Source organism: Theropithecus gelada, chromosome 19, assembly GCF_003255815.1.
Source record: "Theropithecus gelada isolate Dixy chromosome 19, Tgel_1.0, whole genome shotgun sequence".
In the NCBI taxonomy this organism is placed as follows: domain Eukaryota; kingdom Metazoa; phylum Chordata; class Mammalia; order Primates; family Cercopithecidae; genus Theropithecus; species Theropithecus gelada.
In genome coordinates this window covers 5,298,487-5,326,367 of record NC_037687.1, presented here as the reverse complement: position 1 = coordinate 5,326,367, position 27,881 = coordinate 5,298,487, and the positions used below count along the sequence as shown (strand labels likewise).

The 27,881-nt window shown below is 52.3% G+C and overlaps 1 protein-coding gene across 4 annotated transcripts in view; it reads left to right on the top strand.

Moving 5' to 3' along the window:
• Positions 1-16,704: 16,704 nt before the first annotated feature.
• PTPRS (protein tyrosine phosphatase, receptor type S) overlaps positions 16,705-27,881 on the top strand; it is a 140,439-nt gene continuing 129,262 nt past the window's right edge. For all 4 annotated transcript variants that reach the window (XM_025367199.1, XM_025367197.1, XM_025367198.1 and 1 more), the window contains exon 1: positions 16,705-16,844. The gene's annotated coding sequence lies outside the window, so the exon portion shown is untranslated. The remainder of the gene's footprint in view (positions 16,845-27,881) is intronic.

Sequence of the window (27,881 nt, the reverse complement as noted above, 5' to 3'; positions counted from 1 at the left end):
CTCCTCGAACACGTTGGGCTTCAACTCCGGAGCAATCAAATTCTCTTTGTAGCCGTCCTGCCCCAGCCACTCTTGAAGGCCTGGAGCTCACAGCTGTGGGTGAAGTTTGCCTGTCGAGGACAGGAAGTGTCTATCTTTATATTCCAGCATTAACGAGCCTCGATCTTATTGAGATGGCACTTTCTTTCTCCCCCTAATAAACGAGAATGTATTTTTTTTTTTTAGCTCTTCCTCCATCACTTGATTCTCAAATCTGAATTGTCTGAAGGCTTAAAACACTTCCAACTGCATCATCACATTTTTAACATTTTCCTTTCCTGAAGAAGAAAAGCATAAAAAGGGAGAAAAGTGCTGATTGCATTAACGGGAGTATGGAGCGCAGAAAAAGGGAGGTGATCGTGCCACGTTCTCTGCCTGGAACCTCACTAAGAGGAATGTGTTTGATCCAGAAAACTTGACAGATTGGAGCATAAGGAAAAAGGAAGCAGAAAAGGATATAGCATGTGCTATTCATCCCCCCCACCCCACCCCTCAGCCACCCACACAGGCATTTATTGAGCACCTAATGAGTGACAGGTGCTGTCCAAGGTGCTGGAACTACAAGCGTGAACAGTGTGAATAAAACTCCCCGCCCTGCCCTCTTGGCACATAGAATGCGTGGGAAGACATGTTAAGCAGCTAATGACATAATTAACTATTACAGTTCATGATTTGAATGCAAATTGTTCAACGAGGAAGAGAGCCAGGAGGCAGACTTTGTCTAACTTTTCAGTTTCACACTGGCCATGAGGTCCAGCCAAGCCCTCTCTTGAGTAGGGTTGGATCTGGGGCATACAAGGAATAATCAATGGGCCAAGAAGTGAAAGGAAAAAGAAAGGGTGACAACATTCATTCATTCGGCAAACACTTATAGAGCAACTACTGTGTCCCAGGCCCTGAGCTAGTCACTGAGGCTACAGGGGAAACCAAGACAGGGAATATCACTTTTTTTTTTTTCTTTTTAACAGATGAGGAAATTGAGTCTCAAAGAGATGACATGACTTGCCCAGGGCTACAGAGTTTTGAGGTAATGAAGTGTCTGACTCCAAATTCAGGGGATCATCTTTTCTATGAAGTTCTGATCCTCAGAGGAAGAGCTGAAAAGTTTTCATGGAAGAAGAGGAGAGGAGAGGAGGGGAGGAAGGGAAGGGAAGAGAGAATGGAGAGGAGAAGAGAGAGGAAAAAGGGACAGGAAGAAGAAAGAGAGGTGGAGGAGGGGGAAAGGAAAAAGAGAAAGATGTGAAGGGAGAGGAAAGAAAGAGGAAGGATAGAGAGGAAGGGAAAGGAGGGGAGAGGGCGATTTTTTTTCTGCACAGCTTCCGAAGAGGAGGAGCAGGGTCAAAGGAGGGAGATTAAAGGAAGGCGACGGAGCCCAAGTGGCTGCAAGGAAACATTATATAACTCTTAGCATTGTCCAAAACCAAGGCACGTCTCCTGTACAGGGAGTGAGAGTCCCATTACTGGAAGTATGCAAATCCAGTTTGTGTTGGGAAGGGATCTCTGCTCTGAGAAATCCACTGATCACTGATCTCTCAGGCCCCTCACCTTTCCCTTGATTTGAGGGCAGAGCGGGCACCCACCTGAGACCTAGGGACAACCTTTGCCCAGAGACAGTTTCCAATCCTGGCTGTGTTGTGTAGGTGTGGGCTGGTGGTCAGGCTTTCTGTGTCTCGCCCATAAAATGTGGCAGTAACAGCACAGACCTAGGATTGCGAGGGCAGGGGTCATTGGAAAGCCCCAGGAACAGTGCCTGGAACAGAGGCTGCGCTCATAAAATGCTATTTCAGGCGCTGGCTTCTGCCCCAGTGTCATCTGGGAACTCTGGTTGTCTTTGGATCTTGATCGGGTCTGGTGCACACTGGGAGTGGCTGGCCCTGAGAATGATGTCATTGGTGCTTCCCGCTCCGCCCTTTGGGGACTCCTGCTAAAGTGCTCAGGGGAATGCACAGCTATGCAAAAGGGTAGAACAGGCGCCAATACACAGAGTCACTGGGGGCACAAGCGGCCTGGCCTGGGGGTGGGTGTGTACCCTCCTCAACCTTGCTGCAGAGGGCCTGGGGGTAGCAGCTGGAGAGGCCAGGAGACTCAGGGGTTCTGGGTACCGACCCTGATTGGTGCACACCCGTAAGTAAATCCTGATCAGGCAGCAACCCCCTGAACCCCCATCATCTGGGTTAATGATGAGCCTGTGGCCCTCATAGGTGGCTGCAGGTTGTCCGGGCCCCAGAAAGCCTGCAAGCGGGTCAGAAGCTTGGCCGCGGGTCACTTCGTTTCTGTCTGTCCCTAGACTGGCCACTTCTCCCACTCCCTCAGCCTCTCCCTGGATCCAGTCCCAGCATTGCCCACCTGGGCCAGTGCAGTCATCTCCACCCTGGTCCCTGGGGTCTCACCTGCCTTCTCACAGTCTGTCCTCCCCGCAACAGCAGCCAGAGGGCGCCTGTGAGCATCTGAATCAGGTCCTGCCGCTCCTCTGCCTATGACCCTCCATGGCTCCCACCTCCCTCAGGGAAAAAGCCCAAGTCTTCCTGTGGTCAAGAAGGCCCTGCACACCCTGCCCTGTTTCTGCCCTCTCTACTCCCTCTTTCCCACTCCTCACTCTGCTCCAGCTACATGGGCCTCCCTGCTGATCCTCCAACACGCCAGACACAGTCCTGCCCCAGGGCCTTTGCATGGGCTGTGTCTCCTGCCTGGAAAGCTCTTCCTTCACTTCATCCTGGCCTCTGTTCAAACATCACAGTGATGGGCCAGGTGCAGTGGCTTATGCCTGTTATCTCAGCACTTTGGGATGCAAGGCAGGCAGATCTATTAAGGCCAGGAGTTCAAGACCAGCCGGACCAACATGTTGAAACCCCGTCTCTATTAAAAATACAAAAATTAGCCTGTGTGGTGGCGCGTGCCTGTAATCCCAGCTACTCGGGAGGCTGAGGCAGGAGAATCACTTGAACCCAGGAGGTGGAGGTTGCAGTGAGCTGAGATTGTGCCACTGCACTGCAGCCTGGGTGACAGAGTGAGATGCTGTCTCAAAAATAAATAAATAAAAATAAAAAACAAACAAAAAAATCCATCACAGTGAGGTTTTCTGTGACCACCTATGCACAATTACACCCCAACCCTTCCCATTTCCTCTTTCATGTTCCTCCCTGGCATGTCCCATCTGACCCATGATACATTTTTTTTTTTTAATCTGGTTCATGCCCATCTCCCCCATTAAAAAAGTCAGCCCATGAGGGCTGGAGTTATTGCTCTATTTTGTCCCCTGCTTTTTCCTCGTGCCTAGAACAGTGCCTGGCACTTGGTAGTTGCTCAATAAATATCTGTTGAACACATAAGTGAATTAAGGAATGAGCCAGAGTCAGACCTGAGGCCGAAAGCCCAGCCCTGCCTCTCCCAAGCTATCGGAGGGTCAGTACCACCCTTCCCTCTCTGAGCCTCAGTTTGCTCAGCTGCAAAAAGGGAACAAAAATAATCAGTCTGATCTCCTAGCATTGATTTTTGCTGCCCAGCTGCTTGGGAAGGTCTTGGCCCACAGCACCTAACAGGTGATCATCCGATGGAAGGTTCTGTTGCTCTATGTTGGGGCCTTCCCAGCTCAGAGACATCCCAATATTTGGGGCTCTTTCTGTCCCCCCCCAAAAAATTATGACAATATTGGGGGGCAAGGACAATGACCACAGGCTGGAGGACCTGTGTGCTGCATCTGAAATGCCGCAGCAACCCTGAGCCTCTCGGGCATTGAAAATCTCCCCTCTCCAGGGCCCCAGAGTGCCAGGCACAGGCAGAGGAGTTTGAGCGGGTAATTGGGACACATCTCAAGCAGATTTATTTAGCCCTTCCCGTTTTATCCTGTGCAACATCTCCGCTGCCAGGACGATCCCACTCGCTGCCTCATGGTCTCAGCCTCCCGGTTGAAGCCATTCCCTGTGGGCCAGGGTGGGTGGGAGCCGGCGAGGGTGGCTGCGGGAGGGTTAAGTTCACATCCATGCCTGCTGTCTTCTCTGAAGGTGTGAAATGACAATATTGGCCAGGCGCGGTGGCTCATGCCTGTAATCCCAACAGTTTAGGAGGCCGAAGCGGGCGGATCACCTGAGGTCAGGAGTTCGAGACCGGATCGGCCAACATGGCGAAACCTCGTCTCTACTAAAAATACAAAAATTAGCCAGGCATGGTGGTGTGGCCCTGTAGTCCCAACTATTTTCAGGAGGCTGAGGCAGGACAATCGCTTGAACCCAGGAGGCAGAGGTTGCAGTGAGCCAAGATCATGCCACTGCACTCCAGCCAGGGTGAAAGAGCGAGACTCCGTCTAAAAAAAAAAAAAAACAAAACTGTGGTATTTGTTAAGTGCCTGCTATGTGCCACATACTGCTCTAAGAACTGCATGTCATTAAACTACTCAACTAGAAGCTGCTCATGGATATTTGTTGATAGACTTACATACTGATCTGCACAGTGGTTAACACTAGGTGGGTTGAATCGCCCATTAGGACTGCTGTTGCTCAGCTTTCAGAAGGATGTGCTATGTGTCCGATCTATATAAACCAAGATTAACCTTATTATAGTCTGAGGGAAAATATATAAAATATGCAAAAACAAAACCAGTGTGTCATGAGAGGAAGAATATCATTCTAAGTGGCCCCACATCAGTTAGCGTGATCTGTGCCTTAAGTCCTTTCCCCTCCCCCAGCCCAGGATCCTCTAGTTTCCCCTACAATGAGCCCTTTCCCCTTCATCCACCCCTCTAGGGTATCAGCAACTCCCCTTCCTCTCTTCAATTATGCTGCAGTGTATTCCCAAGACGAATCTGGGCACCGTATGCAAATGAAGTGAGTTAACCCTTTTTGTGCCAATGCAAGGTCTCACAAACTCAACAGGTATCCAGCCAGCTCCATGGTGTGCTCCCTTCTGTGGGACGAGTGGATAAGCCCCTGCCTGTGCCAGACCCCAGCCCAGCTGTCATAGTGATGAAAGACCCAGGGGCTGTGGGCTGGAAGAGTCAGGAGGGCTTTCTGGAGGTGGCAGGGGCATAAAGTGGCAGGGATGGGCAGAGGAAAAGCCAGGTGGTTGGAACAGCTCGAGGAAACATCCAGAGGCAGGACCGCCAGGGAAGGAAAGAGCACATCTTTTGTAGTCGGGCTGACCTGTGCTTCAAACGTGTCCCTGGGCCAGTGACTCCACCTCCCCAAGCCTCAGTTTCTTCCACTATAAAATGGGTCTATGAAGGCCCATGCTGCCTGGGTGTTAGCACATTTCAAGGAGGTGGTTCAACCTGTCCTCACTTCAGTCCTCTTCAAACAACTTCCTCCCACTCTGTGCATACCATCAGTTATTTAATATTTTATTTACATCCACTTGTTTGCTTTTAGGTAACTAATATGGTTTGGCCATGTCCCTGCCCAAATCTCATCTTGAATTGTGCGTGTGCACGTGCGTGTGTGCGCGTGTGTGTGTGTGCGCGTTTGTGTGTGTGTGTGTGTGTGTTTTGAGACAGGGTCTCATTTTGTCGCTCAGGCTGGAGTTCAGAGGCATGATCCTGGCTCACTGCGACTTCTGTCTCCTGGGTTCAAGCAATTCTCCCACTTCAGCCTCTGGAGTAGCTGGGATCATGGGTGCACGCCAGCATGCCCAGCTAATTTTTTTTTTTTTCTTTTTTCTGAGATGGAGTCTTGCTCTGTCGTCCAGGCTGGAGTGCAGTGGCGCCATCTTGGCTCACTGTAAGGTCCACCTCCTGGGTTCACACCATTCTCCTGCCTCAGCCTCCCGAGTAGCTGGGACTACAGGCGCCCGCCACCATGCTCGGCTAATTTTTTGTATATTTAGAAAAGATGGGGTTTCACTGTGTTAGCCAGGATGGCCTCGATCTCCTGACCTCATGATCTGCTCGCCTCAGCCTCCCAAAGTGCTGGGATTACAGGCATGAGCCATCACACCCGGCCCTTTTTTTTTTTTTTTCCCGATAGAGGCGGGGTTTCACCATGTTGGCCAGGCTGGTCTCGAACTTCTGACCTCAGGTGCTCCGTCTGCCTTAGCCTTCCAAAGTGCTGGGATGACAGGTGTGAGCCATTACCTGACCTCATCTTGAATTGTAATCCCCACAATCCACATTTGTCGTGGGAGGCACCTGGTGGGAAATGATTGGATCATGGGGGCAGTTTCCCCATGCTGTTCTCCTGATAGTGAGTGAGTTCTCACGAGATCTGATGGTTTTATAAATGCTTGGCAAGTTTCTCCCTCTCTCGGTCGCTCTCCTGCCACCCTGTGAAGAGGTGCCTTCCACCTTGATTGTAAGTTTCCTGAGGCTTCCCCCAGCCATGTGGAACCGTAAGTCAATTAAAGCTCTTTTCTTTAATTACCCAGTCTCAGGTATTTCCTTACAGCAATGTGAGGACGGACTAATACAGTAACTAAATGTCTTTTTATTTTTTATTTATTTATTGAGACAGGGTCTCACTCTGTCACCCAGGCTGGAGTGCAGTGGCGCAATCTCAGCTCACTGCAATCTCCGCTTTCTGGGCTCAAGCAATTCTCCTGCCTCAGCTTCTGGAGGAGCTGGGATTACAGGTGGGCACTAGCATGCCTGGCTAATTTTTGTATTTTTAGTAGAAATGAGATTTCACTTTGTTGGCCAGGCTGGTCTCAAACTCCTGACCTCAGGTGATCTACCTGCCTCAGCCTCCCAAAGTGCTGGGATAATAGGCGTGAGTCACCACACCTGGCCTAAATAAATGTCCCTTTTTTTTCCTTCTTCTTCTTTTTTTTTTTTTTTTTTTTTTTAGATGGAGTCTCCTCTGTCCAAGTGTCAAAGGCTGGAGTGCAGTAGCATGATCTCAGCTCACTGCAACCTCCACCTCCCAGGTTCAAGTGATTCTCCTGCCTCAGCCTCCCAGTTAGCTGGGATTACAGGTGTGAGCCACCGCACCAGGCTAATTTTTGTATTTTTAGTAGAGACGTGATTTCACCATGTTAGCCAGGCTGGTCTCAAACTCCCGAGTTCAGGCGATCCACCCACCTAGGTCTCCCGAAGTGTTGGGATTACAAGTGTGAGCCACCGCACTCTGCCTGAAAGAAACTAGGTCATGTCTCCAGTGCTGGATCCAAGTATCAATGGAACGAAAACACAAACGCAAGTAACAATGTAACAAGTCAAATGAATAAGTAAGACGAAAAGTTACAAAGAAAAACAATAAAGACCCAGCCATGAAATTAACAAATCCTAGGGACATTAACAAGCTCAAGGAAAATCGTGTTCTTAGAGGTGAATAACTGGCAGGCAATGATTCCGTAGTGTTTCATGCTCTGTGCGTAGAACTTAAAATCACTTTGTGAGGCCAGCGTGGTGGCTCACATCTGTAATCCCAGGGCTCCAGGAGGCTGAGGACGGAGGACCACTTGAGGCCAGGAGTTCGAGATCAGCCTAGGCAACACAATGAGACCCCATGTTTACAGAAAAAAAAAAAAATAATAATTATCTGGGCGTAGTGGCACATGTCTGTAGTCCCAGCAACTCAGGAGGCTGAAGTGTCAGGAGCGCTTGAGCCCAGGAGTTCCAGACCAACCTGGGCAACGTGGTGAAACCCCCCATCGCTACAAAAAAAAATACAAAAATGCATTTTGGGAGCCCGAAGTGGGCGGATCATGAGGTCAAGAGATCAAGACCATTCTGGCCAACAGGGTGAAACCCCGTCTCTACCAAAAATACAAAAATTAGCCAGGCGTGGCGGCACGGGCCTCTAGTCCCAGTTATTCAGGAGGCTGAGGCAGGAGAATCACTTGAACTCGGGAGGCAGAGGTTGCAGTGAGCCAAGATCGTGCCACTGCACTCCAGCCTGGTGACAGAACGAGACTCCATCTCAAAAAAGAAAAAAAATACAAAAATGAGATGGGCGGGCTGGCATGCACACCTGTAAGTCCAGCTACTTGGAGGCTAAGGTGGGAGGGTTGTTTGAGTACATGAGTTTGAGGCTGCAGTGAGCTATGATCATGCAACTACACTCCAGCCCAAGTGACAAACTGAGACTCTCTCTCAAAAAAAAAAAAAAAAAATTGTAGCCTCTCAAAGTTTCAAGTGCCACACTCGGGGCCCACATTGATGGCCCTGGAAGGCCCTTGGCTTGGTGAGGCTTGTGGCAGGGGTCCAGATGGCATTGTCAGGCATGTCCCTCTGACTCTGCACACAACACCCAGCACAGACCCCACCTGGTGGAGAATCCAAGCCTCTCTCCTTGAGAAGGGATGAACCAAGAGGCCCCGCCTGCACTGCCAGCTGGCAGGAGACAACAGAGGCCTGATTTGAATTTGTCATTGCGTCCCCCAGAAAGAGTGAGAGAATAAAGCCCCTTGATCTTTTCAAGGGCCAGCCAGGCCCCAGAGCTGAGAGGCTGGCTGCATGGCATCCCCTGCCTCCCCACTAACCTGGATCTTACTGCAATTAACAAAGGGTGCACTGTCAGGGAAAGGGTCTTTTATGGGGTTGAACTGCATTCCCCCAAAAGAGATGTTGAAGTCCTAACCCCTAGGACCTCAGAATGTGACTTTATTTGGAAATACGGTCTTTACAGAAGTAAAGTTAAAATGAGGGCATTGGGTGGGTCCTGATCCAATATGATGGGTGTCCTTATACAAAGGGGAAATTTGGATACAGAGACAGACCCACGTAGAGGGAAGATGATGTGAAGAAGAGACACAGGGAGAAGGCAGCAGTCTGCAAACCAAGGAGTAGAGGCCTCAGAAGTAACCAATCCTGGCCAGGTGTGGTGGCTCATGCCCATAATCCCAGCACTTTGGGAGGCCGAGGTGGGTGGATCACCTGAGGTTGTAAGTTCAAGACCAGTCTGGCCAACATGGCAAAAACAATTTTTCTTTTTTCTTTTTTTTTGGAGACAGAGTTTCACTCTTGTTGCCCAGGCTGGAGTGCAATAATGTGATCTTAGCTCGCTGCGACCTCTGCCTCCCAGGATCAAGTGATTCTCCTGCCTCAGCCTCCCAATTAGCTGGGATTGCCCACCACCGCCCACACCTGGCTAATTTTTTGTATTTTTTTTTTAGTAGAGACAGGGTTTCTCCATGTTGGCTAGGCTAGTCTCAGACTCCTTACCTCAGGTGATCCACCCGCCTTGGCCTCCCAAAGGGCTGGAATTACAGGCGCGAGCCATCGCACCCAGCCAGGATTGGTTACTTCCAAGGCCTCGCTCCTTGGCTTGCAGACGGCTGCCTTCTCCTTGTATCTCTTCACATCATCTCCCCTCTATGTGGGTCTGTCTCTGTCCAAATTTCCCCTTTGTATAAGGGACATCACCATCACCAATCATCCATATTTTAGAAATTTTTTTAAAAATTTTATTTCATGCCGGGCGCGGTGGCTCACGCCTGTAATCCCAGCACTTTGGGAGGCCGAGGCGGGCGGATCACAAGGTCAGGAGATCGAGACCACGGTGAAACCTCGTCTCTACTACAAATACAAAAAATTAGCCGGGCGCGGTTGTGGGCGCCTGTAGTCCCAGCTACTCGGGAGGCTGAGGCAGGAGAATGGCGGGAACCCGGGAGGCGGAGCTTGCAGTGAGCTGAGATCCGGCCACTGCACTCCAGCCTGGGCGACAGAGCGAGACTCCGTCTCAAAAAAAAAAAAAAAAAAAAAAAAAAAAAAAAAAAAAAAAAAAAAAAATTTATTTCATTTTAGAACATTTTTAACATTTTAATTTTAGAACATTTTAATCACCTGGAAAGAAACCTCAAAAGAATCCATTGCCTAATTCAAGATCATTAAGATTTATTCCTCTGCATTCTTTCCTAAGAGTTTTATAGTTTAAGCTCTTACATTTAGGTCTATCATCCATGTTGAGTTGATTTTTGTATATGGTGTGAGGTGGGGGTTCAACTTCATTCTTTTACATGTGAATATGGAATTGTCCTGGCCCCACTTGTTGAAAAGACTATTCTTTTCCCACTGAATTGACAACTTGATGAAAATCGATTGACCATAGATATGAGGGTTTATTCTGCACTCTCAATTCTACCCCATTGATCTGTATGTCTATCCTTATGCCAGTATGTCATTGTCCTGGTTACAGTAGGTTTGTAATAAGTTTTGAAATTGGGAAATCCGAGTCTTCCAATTTTGTTCTTTTTCAAGATTGTTTTGGCTGTTCTAAGTTCCTTGAACATTTTCACATGAATTTTAGGATCAGCTTGCCAATTTCTGCAAAGAAGCTAACTGAAATTTTGATAGGGATTGGGTTGAATCTTTAGATCAATTTGGGGAGTATAGACATCTTAACAATATTATTCTTCCAATCCATGAGCATGGGATGTCTTTCCATTTATTTAAGTCTTCTTTAATCTTTCAACGTTTTGTTATTTTTATAGTATAAGTTTTGCACTTCTTTTGGAAATATATTCCTAAGTATTTTATTCTTTTTCATCAATTGTAAATAGAATTGGTTTCTTAATTTCATTTGGTTTGTTCATTGTCACTGCATAGGAAATACAATGGATTTTTGTGTATTGATTTCATATCTTGCTGCCTTGATGAATTCATTTACTAGTTTTAATAGGTTTTTAGTGGATCCCTTAGGATTTTCTACATGCAAAATGATGTCATGTGCAAATAGAGATAGTTCAATTTCTTCCTTTCCAATATGAATGCCTTTTATTTTATTTTCTCACCTAGTTGCCTGGTTATAGGTTTCAGTACAATGTTGAATAGAAGTGGTGGGAGGGAGCATTCTCATCTTGTTCCTGATCTTAGAGGGAAAACATCCAGTCTTTCACCATAAAGTATGATATTGACTGTAGATGCCTTTTATTAGGTTGAGAAAGTTTCATTCTATGCCTAGTTTGTTGAGTGTTTTACTAACCCATGCCTCCCCAAATCCTCCAACACTTACCCAATCAGCTAAATCAGGGGACCGCCAAGTGAACCCCAAATGGAGCCCAGCACAGAGCAGGTGTACAGCAAATAGGATGTTCCTATTTGCTCCTCTTCTCTTTGGTGTTTGAAGGAATTTGCGGGGAGAAAGAGACAGAGAGAGGAGCAGAGAGAAAAACATTAAATTTGAAGTAATGTGTAATGATAGTGGAATCTCTGGCATAGGCGAAGTTTAGGGGAGATGTTTTGGACCTGTCTCACAGGAATTTAAGACTGAGTTCTTTGCAGACAATCCTGAACTTGGCATGAAGAGTCCTGTTTGTACACAGTGATGGGCGGCTGATGGTTCCCTTGGAGTTATCTCAACAAAACCACAATGGAGCTAATTACCAGGTTCTGGGAGACTCCTAGGCAGAGGTTGGTCTGGCAGAAAAGGAAGAGGAGGGTGGGAGAGTGGGAAGAGCCCCCCCCCCCCCCCCACAACTCTCCTGAAGAAGCAGCAAATGTTCATTGACTGAACTTTTCACCCAACAATGACTCACACCCTCAGTGTGTGTGTGCCAGTCACCACGTCAGCAGACAGGAAAGAGACCCAGAACCCACCATGCCCTACCTCCCAATCTGAGTGTTTTTCACGGTGTGGAACTTGGAGGGTTGAGCCATGCCCCTGGGGACAACATTCTCTCCTCGGTTCTCTTCAAGCCTTGGCCTGCAGGAAGGCTTAGTTAGCTTGGCGCTGTTGTGTCTTTAACACCTTTCTAACACGTGTCAATTTCCTGGGGCTGTCCAGAGGCTGCAACAGCATCAGACTAGAATGTTCTGTTCTTGGCTTGACTGCACACAGTGGCTCATGCCTATAATCTGTCACTTTGGGAGGGGGAGGTGGGAGGGTCATTTAAGCCCAGGAGTTCAAGACCAGGCCAGGTAACATAGGGAGAGCCTGTCTCTACAAAAAAATTAAAAATTAGCCAGGTGTAGTGGTCTGTGCCTGGCGTCCCAGCTACCTGGGTAGCTGTGCTGGGAGGATCACTTGAGTCCCAGGAGGTCGAGGCTGCGGTGAGCTGTGATTGTGCCATTGCACTCCATCCTGGGTAACAGAGTGAAGCCCTGTCTTGGAAAAAAAAAAAGAATTATATAATTTTCTGTTCTTGTTGTATTGACTTGTATGATCATCTTTTGTTTCTGGCTAGGGAACCACAGTTTTCTCATTTACAGTGAACACATTTTTTTTTTTTTCTTTAGACAGAGTTTCTTTCTTATTACCCAGACCGGAGTGCAATGGCACAATCTCAGCTCACTGCAACCTCCGCCCACCAGGTTCAAGCAATTCTTCTGCCCCAGCCTCCCAAGTAGCTGGGATTATAGGCACCTACCACCACTCCTGGCTATTTTTTTGTATTTTTAGTAGACACAGGGTTTTACCATGTTGGCCAGGCTGGTCTTGAACTCCTGGCCTCAGGTGATCTGCCCACCTTGGCCTCCCAAAGTGCTGGGATTACAGGTGTCAGCCATCGCGCCCAGCCTACAGTGACCACACTTATTGGACAATCCTCTCTTGAGTCTGTACCTGGTAGCAGGTGGTTGACATAGTGTGATTCATTTCACCCTCCAGACAGCCCTAAGGAACCAAGATTATTATTATTCCCATTTACAGACAGGCAAACTGAGGCACAGCTAGAGTAGGGAGACACACAGGAAACAAGCAAAATGGCCAAAATATAATATCATTCCAAATCATGATAAATAATCTGATACTGAGGTGAAGATGATCATATGGCCACCTCAGTGAGATGGTCTGGGAAGGTCTCCCAGAGACTCAAAGAGCAACGAGGAACACCTGGCCTTCAGAGAAGCAGGAGGAACAGCATCCTGGTCAGAGGGAACAGAGGGTGCAAAGGTTCTGTGGCAGGACCTTACCGGGTGTGTTGGAGGCATAGCAAGGGGGCCCAAGTGGCTGGAGCAGAGTGAACAAGGGTGAGAGAGGGAGGAGGGGAGGGTAGGGAGGGAAAGGGGGTAGGTTATGCAGAGCTTGGTGAGCTGTGGGAAGATCTTAAGCTTTTACTCTGAGTGAGATATTTCCTATCTCCTCCCAGCACTGTTAACTCCAGGAATTTTTGCTCTGTTACCCAGGCTGGAGTGCAGTGGCATGATTAGAATTCACTGCAGCCTCAACCTCTCGCATCCAAGCGATCCTCCTACCTCAACCTCCCAGGTAGCTGGGATCACAGATGTGCACCACCATGCTCAGCTAACTTCTAAAACTTTTTGTAGAGACAGGGTCTCCCTGTGTTGCCCAGGCTAGTCCCAAATACCTGGGCTCAAGCCATCCTCCCGTCTCAGCCTCCTAAAGTGCTGGGCCAAAGGGCCCAGCCAACTCCAGGGATTTTAGACTGTTTCGTTTACTTCTGTTGTCCACAGCACTTCAAACAACCTGGGAGGGGGGCCGAATGCATGGCCTGAATGGATGGGTTTCCCAAGCACATGCTAGAATGTTTTTTTGTTGTTGTTGTTTTGAGACAAAGTCTCACTCGGTTGCCAGGATGGAGTGCAGTGGCTCTCAGCTCACTACCACCTCTGCCTCCTGGTTAGAAGCAATCCTCCTGTCTTCTGAGTAGGTGGGACTATAGGCATGCACCGCCATGCCTAGCTAATTTTTGTATTTTTAGTAGAGATGGGGTTTCACCATGTTAGCCAGGCTGATCTCAAACTCCTGAACTCAGGCAATCCACCTGCCTCGGCCTCTCAAAGTGCTGGGATTACAGGCATAAGCCACTGCACCAGGCCAATGTATTTTTTGTTTGAGAAGGAGTCTCACTCTGTTGCCCAGGCTGGAATGCAGTGGTGTGATCTCGGCTCACTGCAACCTCCACCTCCTGGGTTCAAGCAACTCTCCTGCCTCGGCCTCCTGAGTAGCTGGGATTACAGGCACATACCATCACACCAGGCTAATTTTTGTATTTTTAGTAGAGAAAGGGTTTTGCCATGTTGGCCAGGCTGGTCTCGAACTCCTGACCTCAAGTGATCCACCTGTCCTGGTCTCCCAAAGTGCTGGGATTACTGGTGTGAGCCACGGCACCCGGCTGCCACAATGCATTTTAAATTTGTTTTCTTCAACTGCTCACAAAATCCCTCAGAGGTACAAGTGGTTGTCCTCCTTTTCTAGATGGGGACAGCTAGGCTCATAGTGTTGCGGCCACTTGTTCAAGGTCACTCCCCAAATAGGTCACTGGGCTGGGGTTCATGCCACGATCAACCCCTCTACGATCGGCCATCTCATTTTACTGCGTCTCCACCAATTATGCAAGGCTTGAGCACCCACTGTGCGTGAGAAACCACGCTAAGCATTTTGTGCACAGACCGCCCCATTTGATCCTTCAAAATGCGATCATATTCCCATTGCTTGGATGAGGAAACTGAGGCCAGATTGTAGACGGTCAGGTCAGGGTCACCCTGCCAGGAAGAAAAACAAAGTAGGCTCTGCAAACCTGGCCGCTGCACTGGCCGCTGGGAAACTCCAAGCTTAATTTAGGTTCCTTGTTAAATTATTCATTATCTCCTCTCTCTTCTCCTGTTTATGACTTCCGCCTTATCGTTTTGTTCCCCGGGTTAATGCTTTTTGTTTATCTGCATCTTTGGCCCGGAATGAATGAATCAACAATTTTGGAGGAAAAAAAAAAAGCCAATTCTAAAGTTGGGTTCCTCTGTTGGGCACCTTCTCCAAATATGTGCCTTGAGGAAATAAATGCTTTCGACATGATCAAAACACAAGGACTGATGTGCAATCTTGTTTGGTGGCTGTGAGCCCTCCAACCCCTGTACCTTTGTCAATATACCCCTTTTATTTTTTACTTCTGCCTTTTTTTTTTTTTTTTTTTTTTTTTTAGGTGGAGTCTCACTCTGTCACCCAGGCTGGAGTGTGCAGTGACGTGATCTCGGCTCAGTGCAACCTTCACCTCCTGGGTTCAAGCGTTTCTTCTGCCCCAGTCTTCCAAGTAGCTGAGACTACAGGCACCTGCCACCACGTCCAGCTAATTTTTGTATTTTTAGTAGAGATGGGGTTTTGCCATGTTGGCCAGCCTGGTCTTGAACTCCTGATCTCAAGTGATCTGCCCACCCCCGCTTCCCAAAGTGCTAGGATTACAGGCGTGAGTCACTGGGCCCAGCCTCTTTTTTCTTATTATTCCATCTTCAGGCACCAATGGCAGCCAGGCAGCCACATTACAGCAATTCATCATCACACCCTCCTTGGGAGCAGGGGCTACCTTGCCCCATTTTACAGATAAGAGCCGAGATCCAGAGGCAAATCCATTCTACAGATGGGGAAAGTGAGGCTCAGGGTCTCATGCAGCAAGTCAGTGTTTTAGCTGGGTTCCAGCTATGGCTCGTCCTGACTCCAGGGCAGCAGGGAATGGTAATTAGGCGAGACCTGTGTAAAGTGCTTACTCTATAGGAAGTGCTCCATCATCCATTCATTCCTGCACATAGGGATCCCTGGAGCCACACTGTAGTGTAACTAGCATAAAAACGGGATAATGGGACCGGGCGCAGTGGCTCACGCCTGTAATCCCAGCACTTTGGGAGACTGAGGCGGACGGATCACCTGAGGTCAGGAGTTCAAGACCAACCTGGCCAGCATGGTGAAACCCCGTCTCTAACAAAAATACAAAAGTAGCCAGGCGTGGTGACAGCACGCCTGTAATTCCAGCTACTCAGGAGGTTGAGACAGGAGAATCGCTTGAATCCGGGAGGCGGAGGTGGCAGTGAGCCGCGATTGTGCCACTGCACTCCAGCCTGGGTGACAGAGTGAGACTCTGACTCAAAAACAAACAAACAAACAACAACAATAACAAAACAACAAACAAACAAACAATAACAAAACGGGATAATGGGATAGAGTGGAGTGGGGCGTGGCTGGTAGCTGTTGTCAGGGAGGGCTTCTCCCAGGCGCTGCTTATCTGAGCAGAAACTGGGAAGATAAGAAGGAGATGATTTTGGATGCTCAAGTTAGAGGAACTGTAAGAAGCTGGCTGAGGTGGGAGGATCACCTGAGCCCAACTACTCAGGAGGCTGAGGCGGGAGATCACCTGAGCCCAACTACTCAGGAGGCTGAGGCGGGAGGATCACCTGAGTCCAACTACTCAGGAGGCTGAGGCGGGAGGATCACCTGAGCCCAACTACTCAGGAGGTTGAGGCAGGAGGATCACCTGAGCCCAGGAGTTTGAAGCTGCAGTGAGCTATGATCATACCACTATACTGAGGCCTGGGTGTCAGACCTCATCTCTTAAAAAGACAAGAAGGAGTAGCTGGTTTTGCTGGAGCATTGACATGGCCAGGGGGAGGGGACAGGGTAGTGGGCGCTAATGTGAAACGGCGAGCTGCAGAGACGAGGTTGGATTTTATTCCAAGGACACTAGGGAGCCCTGGCAGAGTTTAGAGCAGCACACAGAAAGTACCATGCCCTTTGCACCCAGGACGCTGGGGCTCCCGCACGGACAGTACCCCGAGGGGCCCTTCCCGCCGCCACCACCGCAGCCACCACCAACACTACCGCCGCCCACGTGTCCCGCGAAGCCCAGGGCCCCACGTGCTCCCGCGGCCCTTTGAACACCCCGGGGCCACGTGACCGCGCCGCGCCGTCCCATTGGCCGGGGGGCGTGGCAGCCGCGCGGCTGCGCAGTGACGCGCGCGGGCCGGCCCTGCCCCCGACCCGGCGGCGGCGGCGGCGGCGGCGCTGGCGGAAGGGATGACGTCACCGGCTGGGGGGGCGCGCGAGCCGGCGCGAGGGGAGCGCGAGCCGCAGTGAGTGTCCTCGCGCCGCCCGCCCGGCAGCCCGGCCGGCGCGCGCACGCCGCGAGCCGCTGGCGCTCGGGCTCCGCTCGGATTCCATGCAACAGCCAGGATGTGAAGCGGGGCAGAGCCGGGGGAGCCCAGCCCAGCCAGCCTCCAGGTAAAGCCAAAAAAAAAAAAAAAAAAAAAAAAAAATCATGGATTCGAGGAAAAAAAAATGCAGGCGCTCCAAGGGGGGTCTCGGAGGCAGCTGAGTGGGCAGCGCGCCGGCTTTGTGCCGGGGAAGCCTGCACGGCCATTGTGCTCGGAGGATGCTCGGCTGCAGCCGGTTGCACGCCCAGCCCCTGCGCCCCGGGAGCTGAGCCCGGACAATGCCCCGAGGGGCTGGGCCGGGACGGCGCTGGGGGCACTCGGCGGGCGGGGCTGGGGGGCTTCGCCCGCGGCGTGGGAGGGGGCTGGGCTGGAAGCGCTCGAAGCGCGGTGTTGGAAGCTGCCCAGCGCCGCCGGCTGCACCACCCCGGGCTGCGGGCGGGGCAGAGGCGCGGAGGGGGGCGCGCGTGTGTGCGGAGCGGGTGCCGGCCCCGGCGGCGTCCGGCCTGGGTCCCCGGGCGGGTCCTGGAGGCAGGGGGCGCTGTGCCGGGGGATCGGGGTCGTGCAGGCGCCCCGGAGCGGAGAGGGGCCGGGACGGGTGGCTGGAGGCGGGGTGGCTTCAGGGCTGCTGCGCCCGCCGCCTTTCCTCTCCGGGTTCCCCTCCCCTGGAGACCCCCGAGTCTACGCCGTCTCCCCTGGCACACTCCGGGCCCTGTCGTTGCCTTATGGGAGGTCGCCCCTCCGGCACTCGGGCCTTGCCCCACCCTTTTGCGGCCCCGGCGCCCCCTTCCAGCGCCCCCACCCAGGGGCGAACCTCAGCCCCCAGCCCCAGGGGCTCTGGCGGGCAGACGCGCACGCCCAGCACCCTAGTCTCCCCTCCACGCTGGGGGCCCCGTGGGGATCCCAAGAGTGGGGAAGCCGCCCCTGGAGCCGCCAGCCCCGCGGGTTCCGCACGCTCCGGGAGCCCCCTGGGGGCTGCGGGGGGGAGGGGCGGTGACGTCATCCCGGGGGCGGGGCCGCCGGCACCGGGTTAAAGGGGGCGCGGGGCGTGCCCTGAGGGGAGCCCCCCAGGTTAGAGTGCCCGCGCCGCCGTGGGTGCGAGGGTTCGGCCAGGCTGCGGCCAAGTTCACCGCTCTTTATGGGAATCTCTCCTAAAATTGAGATCCTCCCCTTCGGACCTCCCCCTACAAATCCTGGACATTTCCCAGCAATTCCCCCCCTTCCCAAATTGGGGAACTCCCCTTCGGCCGCTTTCTCTCCAGGATCCTCATATCAGGGAACCTTTCCCACAAACTGGGATTCTTTTTTTCAACCACACCCCCCGCCCCAAATCTGGGACCTCCTTCTTCGGTTGACCCTCTTTCCCCAATCTCACATCGTCTTCTCGTGGTTCCCTAAATATGCAGCTTCCCGGAACGTTTCTTCCTCTGCAACCCTTCCTCAAATCCAGCTACCTCTTGGGACCTCATCCCCCAAATTAACAACCCTCCCAGCGCATCATGGGGGTGCCTTGCCTCCCCCTTCTGGGCTCAGCTGGGATTCCCCTGCCCCCCCGTCACAATCTAGGGGAGCCCCCTTCTGAGCATGGGTCCCTTCTGCCTCTGGCCGAGCCCCTAAAAACACATCCCGGCAGCCGAAGCTGGTGAAGCGGGTGTCCGAGGTGTCCGAGTCCCGGCTGAGCAGTAGGGATACACCTAGAAGCCGGCGGAGGCAGGAAGACCCCTAGGGTCCCAAGGACAGGGACCCACCCGCTCCGGGCTCCCCTCCACCACCACGCGGACTTTGGCTGCTGGGATTCTGGCCTCCTCTGGTTGCCCCCCTATAGCTGCTGTCCTTGGGGTGCAGGGGGTGACGGCGCCTCTTTGTCTGGGGCTCCCTTCTTCCCTCTCTCTGCCGCTTTCCGCCCGGGAGAAGGGAGCCAGCCCGCGCCTCTGCTCCTGCGATACCAGCGGCAGCTGCTGGAGCGTTTATTAATGGCCCAGGGACTTGGTCGAATCTGCCATTTGCATAAGTCCCCTCCCCCTCCCAGGGTCCCTTCCTTTGTGCCCCCTCCCCCTGCCAATCGCGCCTGCCTTCTGTCCCTCTGCTCTTCTTTCTCTGCCAGCTGATATTTTGGCAGTGGAAGGCAGGCAGCTGGGGCTGGGGGTGGCTACTTCCCGCCCCCAGATCCCACAGCCCCCCAGCTTGGGCCTGAGCCCCCTCCTGGGAACCCCCCCCACCCCGCTGCCCTCCACAAAGCCTTCCGTGGGGCATCTCTTTCTGGCTGGCAGACTGGCGGTGTCTTCATTCTTCCCCTCCAGAAAGCAGGGTCCTGCCCTGTTCCCCAGGCCCGGGGGACACCTTCATCATGACGATGCACTTCTGCGTGGGGGCCAGGCCTCCCAGCCCCCGGGGGGTCACCACCCGCCATACTCATCACCCTGAGAGTTGTCCTAATTGGGCTTAGGCAAACAAAACGTCGCGGGAGACCCAGGCTGCCTGGTGAGCTCACGCACTTTTCTATTTCTGCCACCCTGGCCAATGACATTGCCCCTAAACCCCCAGGGGGTGACAGAGACTGGTACTGTCAGTGGCCGTCCGGAGATGCTGTCCCGAGAGGCGGTGGACTGGCCCCCTCCCCACTCCCTGCAGGAGATGGGTGACAGGTCATTTTGGTGTGGCCCAGCTGTGGCGCTGGAGGGTGCTACTGGTTGGCAGGTCAGCTCCGGGCACGATTTCCTCCTCTCCAGGAAACCTTGAGAGCCTCTGAAGTCTGCCTGTGGTGGCGACGGAGAAGGGGACATTCAAACCCCAGGTTCCTGCCTGCTGGCAGCAGAGAAAAAAAAAAAATCACTCCTTATACCCCGGTTGAGCGTTCAGTGCGCCTTTTTTTCCTGCCTCACAGGGGATTTCAGGCGTTGTCAAGTGTCCATGGACCCTGCTTGGAGACACAAGTCCATTTTCCCCCAACTTCCACCGTGGACCCGGGGAAGCTTCGTGGATGCCAGGGATTTCGTGGTAGCATCTGGGTGGGCAGACCTGGAGCCATCACTGTGCACCCATTTTTTTCTTCTTAGAGTTGCACAGAGCCTGGGGCTCTGCCTGGGTTTCCCCAGACCTGGTACCAGTCTGGAAGCAAATCCATCTCTGCTCATCAGACGTCTTTCTGGGAGGTGACTTGGTTTCCCCTTCTGCCTTTGGGGTTGGCATTGAACAGCGGTTCGCAGATGTCTGAGGGCAGTGCACACCTCTGCTTGCCAAGACAGGGAGACCTGTGGCTTTGCTGATTATTCCAGCGGCTGCATGGCCCCAAGACGATAGTTAGCGGGGTGGCCGGAGAGGGACGGACAGGGACGGTGTGACTTGGTGGCGCGACGTGGCATTTCTACCCGAGCACCCCGTGGCCCCGCGTTCACCTGCTTTCTGTGACAGTGCAGCCGCCGTGTGCGTGGGGGAAGAAGCGGGGCGTGGAGAGAGTTCGGGATGGGGGCGAGCGGGAGGGAAAACCCTAAAAATAAAAAGGGATATTTTTAAACCCAGCGGGTTTGGGGGATAATTGACAAAGCTTAATGTTTTTCGGCTGAGAGCAATTCCTTCCCCCTGCTACCCATTAGGCTCCATTTGTGGAGTCGGTCGGAGCCACGGGAAGATCTTGAGATGAGCTTTAGGTCTGGCGGGCGCAGTGGCGACTGCTGTGGTCCCCTTCTGGGAGGGTCTCGTGCTTTCTGGAAGGAGGCAGGGGTCCCAGAAAGGGGCAGTCCCCGGCTGTCCTCTGCATCCAGGGTAGGCTCCTGGCTCACCTTCCAATGGGTGGGCATCCTCTTAGAATTTGCAAGGAGGATGAGAACCCCTCTCGGGCAAAGCCTGTGCAGGTTGCCCTTCCTCCGTCCTTCCCTGCGGCAAAAGATGCCCAGGGAGGGGAATTTGAAGAGAGACCCCCCACTCCGCCCCACCCTCCAGCCGCTCACCAGGCTCAGCCTCTGGAGGGGACAGGAGGAGAGGAGATTAAGACGTAACTGCTGTTCCTCACGGGATTCGTGTGGCAAGCTGATACAAAACAAAACAAAGCATAAAAACCAAAAATTCACCACAGGTTCACGGACAAAGGCACCTGTCGGGGGTTTGAAGGTTCGAGGGCTTTTCAAACTGAATTTTGTCATCTTCACACCTTACCTTGGTCTGGAATCGGAAAGCTGCCGGCTTTCAGCTTGTGGCTTGCAGGGCAGAGGAGAGGGGGTGCCAGAAGGAGGTTGAGGCTCAAATGCATGTCATTTTATCTCCAGGTGACATTCTGAATTGAGGAAGGGGGACCGCGGAGAGAGGAAGTGAGGCGTAGGGGATGTGATCGAGAGAAAGGGTGGCTGTTGTCTCACGCAGAGAGTGGCAGCCCCAAAATGTCTGGGAAACAGGTGACACCCGGGTCTCTCTAACCCTGAGGTTCAAGAATGTGAAGTGTGTGGTTTCCCCCCGCCCCCACCTTTTCCTTTAAGGAAAGAAAAGACTCTCAACCAAAAAGGGAAGGGGGAAAAAAAAAACCCGACGTACCATTTCTGTCTTGTCTCTGGCTGATATTTGAGAAGTGCTGGGGAGGGGGTTGTGTGTGGGGAATTTGAAAAATCAATTGGCTTACACTTCTGCAAAGGCGAAAATTAACGGGTAGGAGTGATTCACGGGCAGGCCCTCCACTTTCACATCGCTTTATTTTTGTCTCTCTCTCTCTCTCTCTCTTTTTTTTTTTCCTTCTCCTCCCCCGTGGAGCTGCCCGTCCCCCAACATCGTGGCCTGGCCAGACTGGACCTGGGGGCTGGTGCTATTCTGGGCTAGCCATGGAATCCCCTCTTCTGTTCCCCGGAATCAAGGCACCCTCAGCGCCCCGCGGAGGCCGAGGGGATTCCACACCTGAAAATAAACCCAGGTTTTTGTGTGGCTTCCTGTTTCCTTCTGATTCCCGTGGATCCCACCATGGTTGGGGGTTCAGAGCTTGGATTTTGGGATCATGGGGACGCCCTCCTCCCGTCCCCATCTCCGTAACTGGGGCTGGATCACAAATGTCCCGTTTCGTGGGGACAGATTTCGTCTCGTACTCTACGTTACCTGGGTGGCTGCTGCTTTTCAGTTGTTTTTGATCTTTGCTGTAAGCTCCTTGTAGGAAGGGCCAGGTGTCTCTTCCTCCCACCTGGAGAACTGAAAATTCCCCTTTTTCTCCTAGATCTCGCCTGCCTGCCTTCCTTCCTCCCTGGGTGACTTCCCCTCTGTCCTTTCAGTTCGTGCAGGAGCTTCCTCACTTACTAAATGAGGTTACCCCTCTGGGTTCCAGGTCAGAGCCCTGACTTGAGCCACCCGCCTCACTTCAGCTGGGCAAACTAGGGCGGGTTGCCTGACCTCTCTGCGTTCTCTCATCTCTAAGATCAGTACAGTTGCAGTCCGCGTTGCGGCGAGCCTTGACATGAGATGCTCTGGGTAACACGCCTCCCCTGGCTCTCAACGCGTCCGCTGTCAGTTGCATGCATCCGTCCTTCCGCTCCTGGACGCCCAGATGGGTATCCGGTGTGGCTGAGAAGCCACGGCTCTGGAAGCCTGGGACCCTCAGATGAGGCAGGCTATGGGGAGAGAGGCTGGGAGGATGGCCCATCGTCGCGCTGTCACATGGGTAATTGAGAGTTAGTGGAAATTCAGGGGTTCTGGGGAAGCGAGGTTGGCGCGTCTGTGTGTGTATAATTTAATGCCGCTTATAATTAACCCCCGTGATCAGCAAATGAGGGGATGTCGGGGGGGATAATAACAGCTGCTCCGACTTATTTAGAGTTGGCGCCCTGTGCCAGGCCCTTTGCTAAGTAAGCAAGTCAGTAGCATCCTCGTCTCCTCCAACCTGCCATCCCCTGTCAGCGGAGTTGCTGTGATCTGAGCCCTATTTTGCAGAGAGGGAAAATGAAGCACAGAGAGGGGCCTCCACTGGCCGGAGGTCACTTCACACAGCCCACAAGCTGTTGGATACCACAACCTGGATTCCTTAACGCCTGGAAGGAGCTCTGCCCCATTGTCAGGGATGTTTGTTTGGACAGCAGGTCCGTCTGCTGGGGGGCCATCTGAATCGCTACAGAGACACCCCCCAGCACACACCCCAGGGCTCTCGACTGCCTTTTCTCGGAGGTTAAGAGCAAGGACACTGGACTGAGGCTGCGTGAGGTTCAAATCCCGGCTCTGCCCACTTGTTGGCTGTGTGACCTGGGGCAAGTTGCTCAACCTCTCTGTGCTTCCATTTCCCTCATCTGTCTAATGAGAAGAGTAGCAGTGCCCACCTTGAGGGATGGTTAGGAGGAAGAAATGAGTTAACGTGTGTAAGCACAGATTCAGAACGGCACGTAGAAAGTGGCCGCTGCCTCTGCTGCTGTTTTTGTTATTTTTGACAACATGGTAGCTACATTGATATGTTGAAGGACCTGCCCCAGAGGGGCTCTCCAGTGTCTGCGCCCGCCCCGCTACCCCGCCCTCAGCCCCCAGATGGGGTCCAGCACCGGGGAGATGTCAGGATGACTCAGCCACTGCAAACTGGGGCGTTCCCCTTCGCTGGCTGCTTAATCAAGGCCGTCCCACTTCTGCGGCAGGACTGGGCACCTGGCGGGAGCTGAACCATGGGGGGCCCGGATGGTGGACAGGAAGGACACGTGGCTGCCTTGGGAGCTCTGGGCACTCCAGAAACCCCAGATGTGGCTCCCAACTTCCACAGCCGCTGGTGGGCCCAAGTGATCACCAAAGGGGGGAATTTGGGGGGCATTTGGGGCTTTGACAGCAGTCATTTGAGGGGCACTCAGGAAAGTGATCGGTTGAAAGCATTGTGTGCGAGCGAGCATACATGCGTTCATTCATTCACCAGTGCATTCATTTGTTCCATCAGGATTTGCTGGAAACCTGCTGCTGAGGAACTTGGGAGCCAGAATCTAAGCAGGTGTGGGGCCTTGGGCTAGTAATAAAGCTGTTCTGTGCCTCAGTTTCCTGATCTGTAAAATGGGTACTTTGACATTGCATCATGAGTGGAGACAAATGAACTGGTGTGGGGGGCAGCAAGGACAAAGACTGAGAGTGGCACCTACTGCTTTGTGGCTGGAGGTGAGGGCGTCGGAAACAAGAGGAGGAGAGTTGACTTTAGCTGGGGAAGACCACACAGGACCTCCCACCCCAAGGAGTTCGAATTGCATTGTGTGTGTGTGTGTGTGTGTGTGTGTGTGTGTGTGTGTGAGAGTGTGTGTGTGTGAGAGAGAGAGAGAGACAGCTCACACTGTTGCCCAGGCTGGAGTTCAGTGACGCCATCATGGCTCACTGCAGTGTTTTCACTCCTGGGCTCAAGCAGTCCTCCCAACTCAGCCTCCCAAGCTAACTTTTCTATTTTTTTTTTTTTTTTTTTTTTGAGATGGGTTTTACCATATTGCTCAGGCTGGTCTTGAACTCCTGGGCTCAAGCTATCTGCCTGCCTTGGCCTCTGAAAGTGCCAGGATTCTGGCCACCACACCTGGTGAATTGCATGTTTTATTTATTTTTTATTTTATTTTATTTATTTGAGACAGAGTCTTGCTCTGTCACCAGGCTGTAGTGCAGTGGCGCGATCTCAGCTCACTGCAAACTCTGCCTCCCCGGTTCAAGTGATTCTCCTGCCTCAGCCTCCTGAGTAGCTGGGATTACAGGCACCCACCACCACATCTGGCTAATTTCTGTATTTTCAGTAGAGATGGGATTTCACCCTGTTGGCCAGGCTGGTTTCAAACTCCTGACCTCAGGTGATCCGCCTGCCTTGGCCTCCCAAAGTGCTGGGATTACAGGCGTGAGCCACCGCGTCTAACAAATTGCATTTTTTAGATGGGCAGCCAGAGTTCTCCGAAATCCCCCAGCGGGTCAACAGAAAACCTGGAGCATTGGAAATACTTCTTGGAACAGCTGTCAGGCCAAGGTCCAGAGAGGGAGAGAAACTTGCCCAAGACCACACAGCCATGCCTGCCTGCCTGCTGCTGAGCCTTGCGCAGGAGGATGGACAGGAACCCCTTTCACCAATCCAAAGGGAGAACCCGAGGCAGGAAGACATGGCGGGTGTGTGATTCTCAAACCATAATGCCTGTCAGGGCTGGAGTGTCCTCTCCAGTGGGTTGTATGGGCCAAGCAGGCTCCTTCAACCTCCAAGGAAGCCCTGAATGGCTCCAGGGCCAGATCTGTTAGTTTTTCCAAGGAAAAGCAGAAATCTAGATTTTAAGTAAAATTGCCCTGTTTTAGCTGGGCATGATGGCTCATGCCTGTAATCCCAGCACTTTGGGAGACCGAGGCGGGTGGATTACCTGAGATCAGGAGTTCGAGACCAGCCTGGCCAACATGGTGAAACCCCGTCTCTCCTAAAAATACAAAAATTATCTGGGTGTGGTGGTGCATGTCTGTAATTGCAGCTACTTGGGAGGCTGAGACAGGAGAATCACTTGAACCCGGGAGGTGGAGGTTGCAGTGAGCTGAGATCGTGCCACTGCACTCCAGCCTGGACTGGAGTGAGACTCTGTCTCAAAAAAAAAAAAAAAAAAATTTGTCCTATTTTAACATCCTTGGGTTAAAACATCTTAACATGGCACAGTACAGAAACCCAGGGCCACTGTGGACTTTGACCCCTTCCCCACCACTTAAAAGTTGCGCGACCTCTGATACCTCCTCCATTCCCGTCCATGGGCCTCAGTTTCCGGGCCTGTGAAATGGGTTTAAGACTCCCAGCCACCTCTGTGATTCTTTAGAGGCACCAGCGTGATAGCTCACAGAGAGTGCTGAGAACAGGGCCTGGGCCAGCGTCCGCGCTCGATAAACGTTGGCTCTGATTATATTAATATTGGTCATAATGATAAACTTGACTTAAATTAAATGCTGCATAGAAGGAAGCCGGCTGTCCCGCGGGGCAGGACTGTGAATTATCTACTGGCGGCAGGACCTGCTTCTCTATCCCTTGTTCTTTCTGTAGCGTGCTTTTTTGCTCTCGGGGCTGGAGCACCCGGGTTGCCGGTATTATTCGTTAAATGTACTGCTGTGGTTCTCAATCAGGGTCATTTTCGCTCCCGTGGGCACACTTGGCGACGTCTGGGGACATTTTTGAGTGTCACATCCAGGGGGGTGCTGCTGGTATGGAGTAGGTGGAAGCCAGGGATGCTACTTAACTCGCTGTAATGGCCAGGATGACCACCTCCCAGAGAATGACCCGACCCTCCTGTCTACTATGCTGAGGTTTAGAAACCCTGATTTTGCCAGGCATGGTGGCTCACGTCCGTAATCCCAACACTTTGGGAACACTTTGGGGGCTAAAGCGAGAGGATTGCTTGAGCCTAGGAGTTCAAGACCAGACTGGGCAACATAGTGAGACCTCATCTCTACAAAAAACTTCAAAAAATGACAGCTGAGGTTTGGGGTTCCCATGTACGGTCCCAGCTACTGGGGAGGCTGAGGTGGGAGGATTGCTTGAGCCCAAGAGTTTGAGGCTTCAGTGAGCTGTGATTGCACCACTACACTCCAGCCTGGACAACAGAGCAAGGCCCTCTCTTTTTTTTTCTTTTTTAAAAAAAGAAGCCCTGACTTAGGCTCAAGACCCAAGACCATAAGAGAAATCAGGCAGATGGTGCCTTTGTCCCTGAGCGTCCACCCTGCACGCTCCCTGACGTCTCGCGGGGCCAGAACACTTAGATTGCTAATGGGTTCCTTCCGCGCATCTGTCCTGGTTCCACCGCCCCATTGATTATTGGAAGTGGGTAATTGCCCCTGTCGGATGCATTCTAGAGAGTGTGAGCTGCCGGGGTTTCCGGCGACAGTGCTGGCTTCACCTCCCCGATATCAGCAGGGTGCAGAGAGGCTGCCAGCTCCCAGGACTTTTTCTCTTGGCCCCAACTGGCCCTGGGAGCCCAGACTCTGGCCCTACTGGGGAAGGGCATTGGGGGTCTGAACGCCCCAGGTTCGGATCCTGACACAGGCCCTCCCTGGCCGTGTGAGATGACCTCGTTATTTCCTTCCCCTGAGCCTCGGTTTTCTCATCTGTGAAATGGGGACGAGTCTTGCCTGCCGCATCACTGGGAATTCAGTGGTGTCACATTGATAACGGGGCCAGGAGCCCGAGGTACACAGGAGGAGCCAAATAACCCTACCCTCCCTCCCCCGAAGCTTTGTGAACCGTTGAGGGTGATGAGGTTGGAACCTCAAACCCACATTCCCCAAACAGCTGCAACAGAGGAGAACTAACCCAAGCGGGCGGAAAGTCCCCCGTGGTGGGGGCCGTTCATGCCCTGTGTTTTCTCATTTCATCCTCAGAACTGCCCCGAGAGGTGGCAGGTGTCCCCTTGTCTTGCAGATGGGGAAACTGAGGCACAAAGGAGGGTCGAGAACTGGGAATGACAGGCCCTTTCTCAGGTTAACAGAAGTGTTGTTTCTGGATGGGATATCGTTTCTACACTCGTGGAGGCTGCACCCAGGCCCAGCTTCACGGGGGCCCCGCAGTCACTCGGGGGCCCGTGGTCAGAAGGGGTACGTTTAGATGAATTCTCTGTTGATGCCGTCTGGAAATTCTTTTTTTTTTTTTTTTTTTTTGAGACGGAGTCTCGCTTTGTCGCCCAGGCTGGAGTGCAGTGGCACGATCCTGGCTCACTGCAAGTTCCGCCGCCTCCTGGGTTCAAGCCATTCTCCTGCCTCAGCCTCCCGAGAAGCTGGGACTACAGGTACCTGGAAATTCTTTTTTTTTTTTTTTTTTGGCACCTGGAAATTCTTAATAATTTTTTTTTCTTTTCTTTTTTTGAGATGGACTCTTGCTCTGTCACCCAGGCTGGAGTGCAATGGCGCGATCTCGGCTCACTGCAACCTCCGCCTCCTGGGGTCAAGCGATTCTGCCTCAGCCTCCCGAGTAGCTGGGATTCCAGGCGTGTGCCACCATGCCCAGTGGCTAGTTCCTGTATTTTTAGTAGGGACAGGGTTTCAGCATGTTGGCCAGGCTGGTCTCAAACTCCTGAGCTCAGGTGATTCACATGCCTCGGCCTCTCAAAGTGCTGGGATTCCAGGCGTGAGCCACCACGCCCGGCCTGGAAATTCCTAATAATTTTTTTTTTTTTTTTTTTTTTTTTTTTTTTTTTTGGGG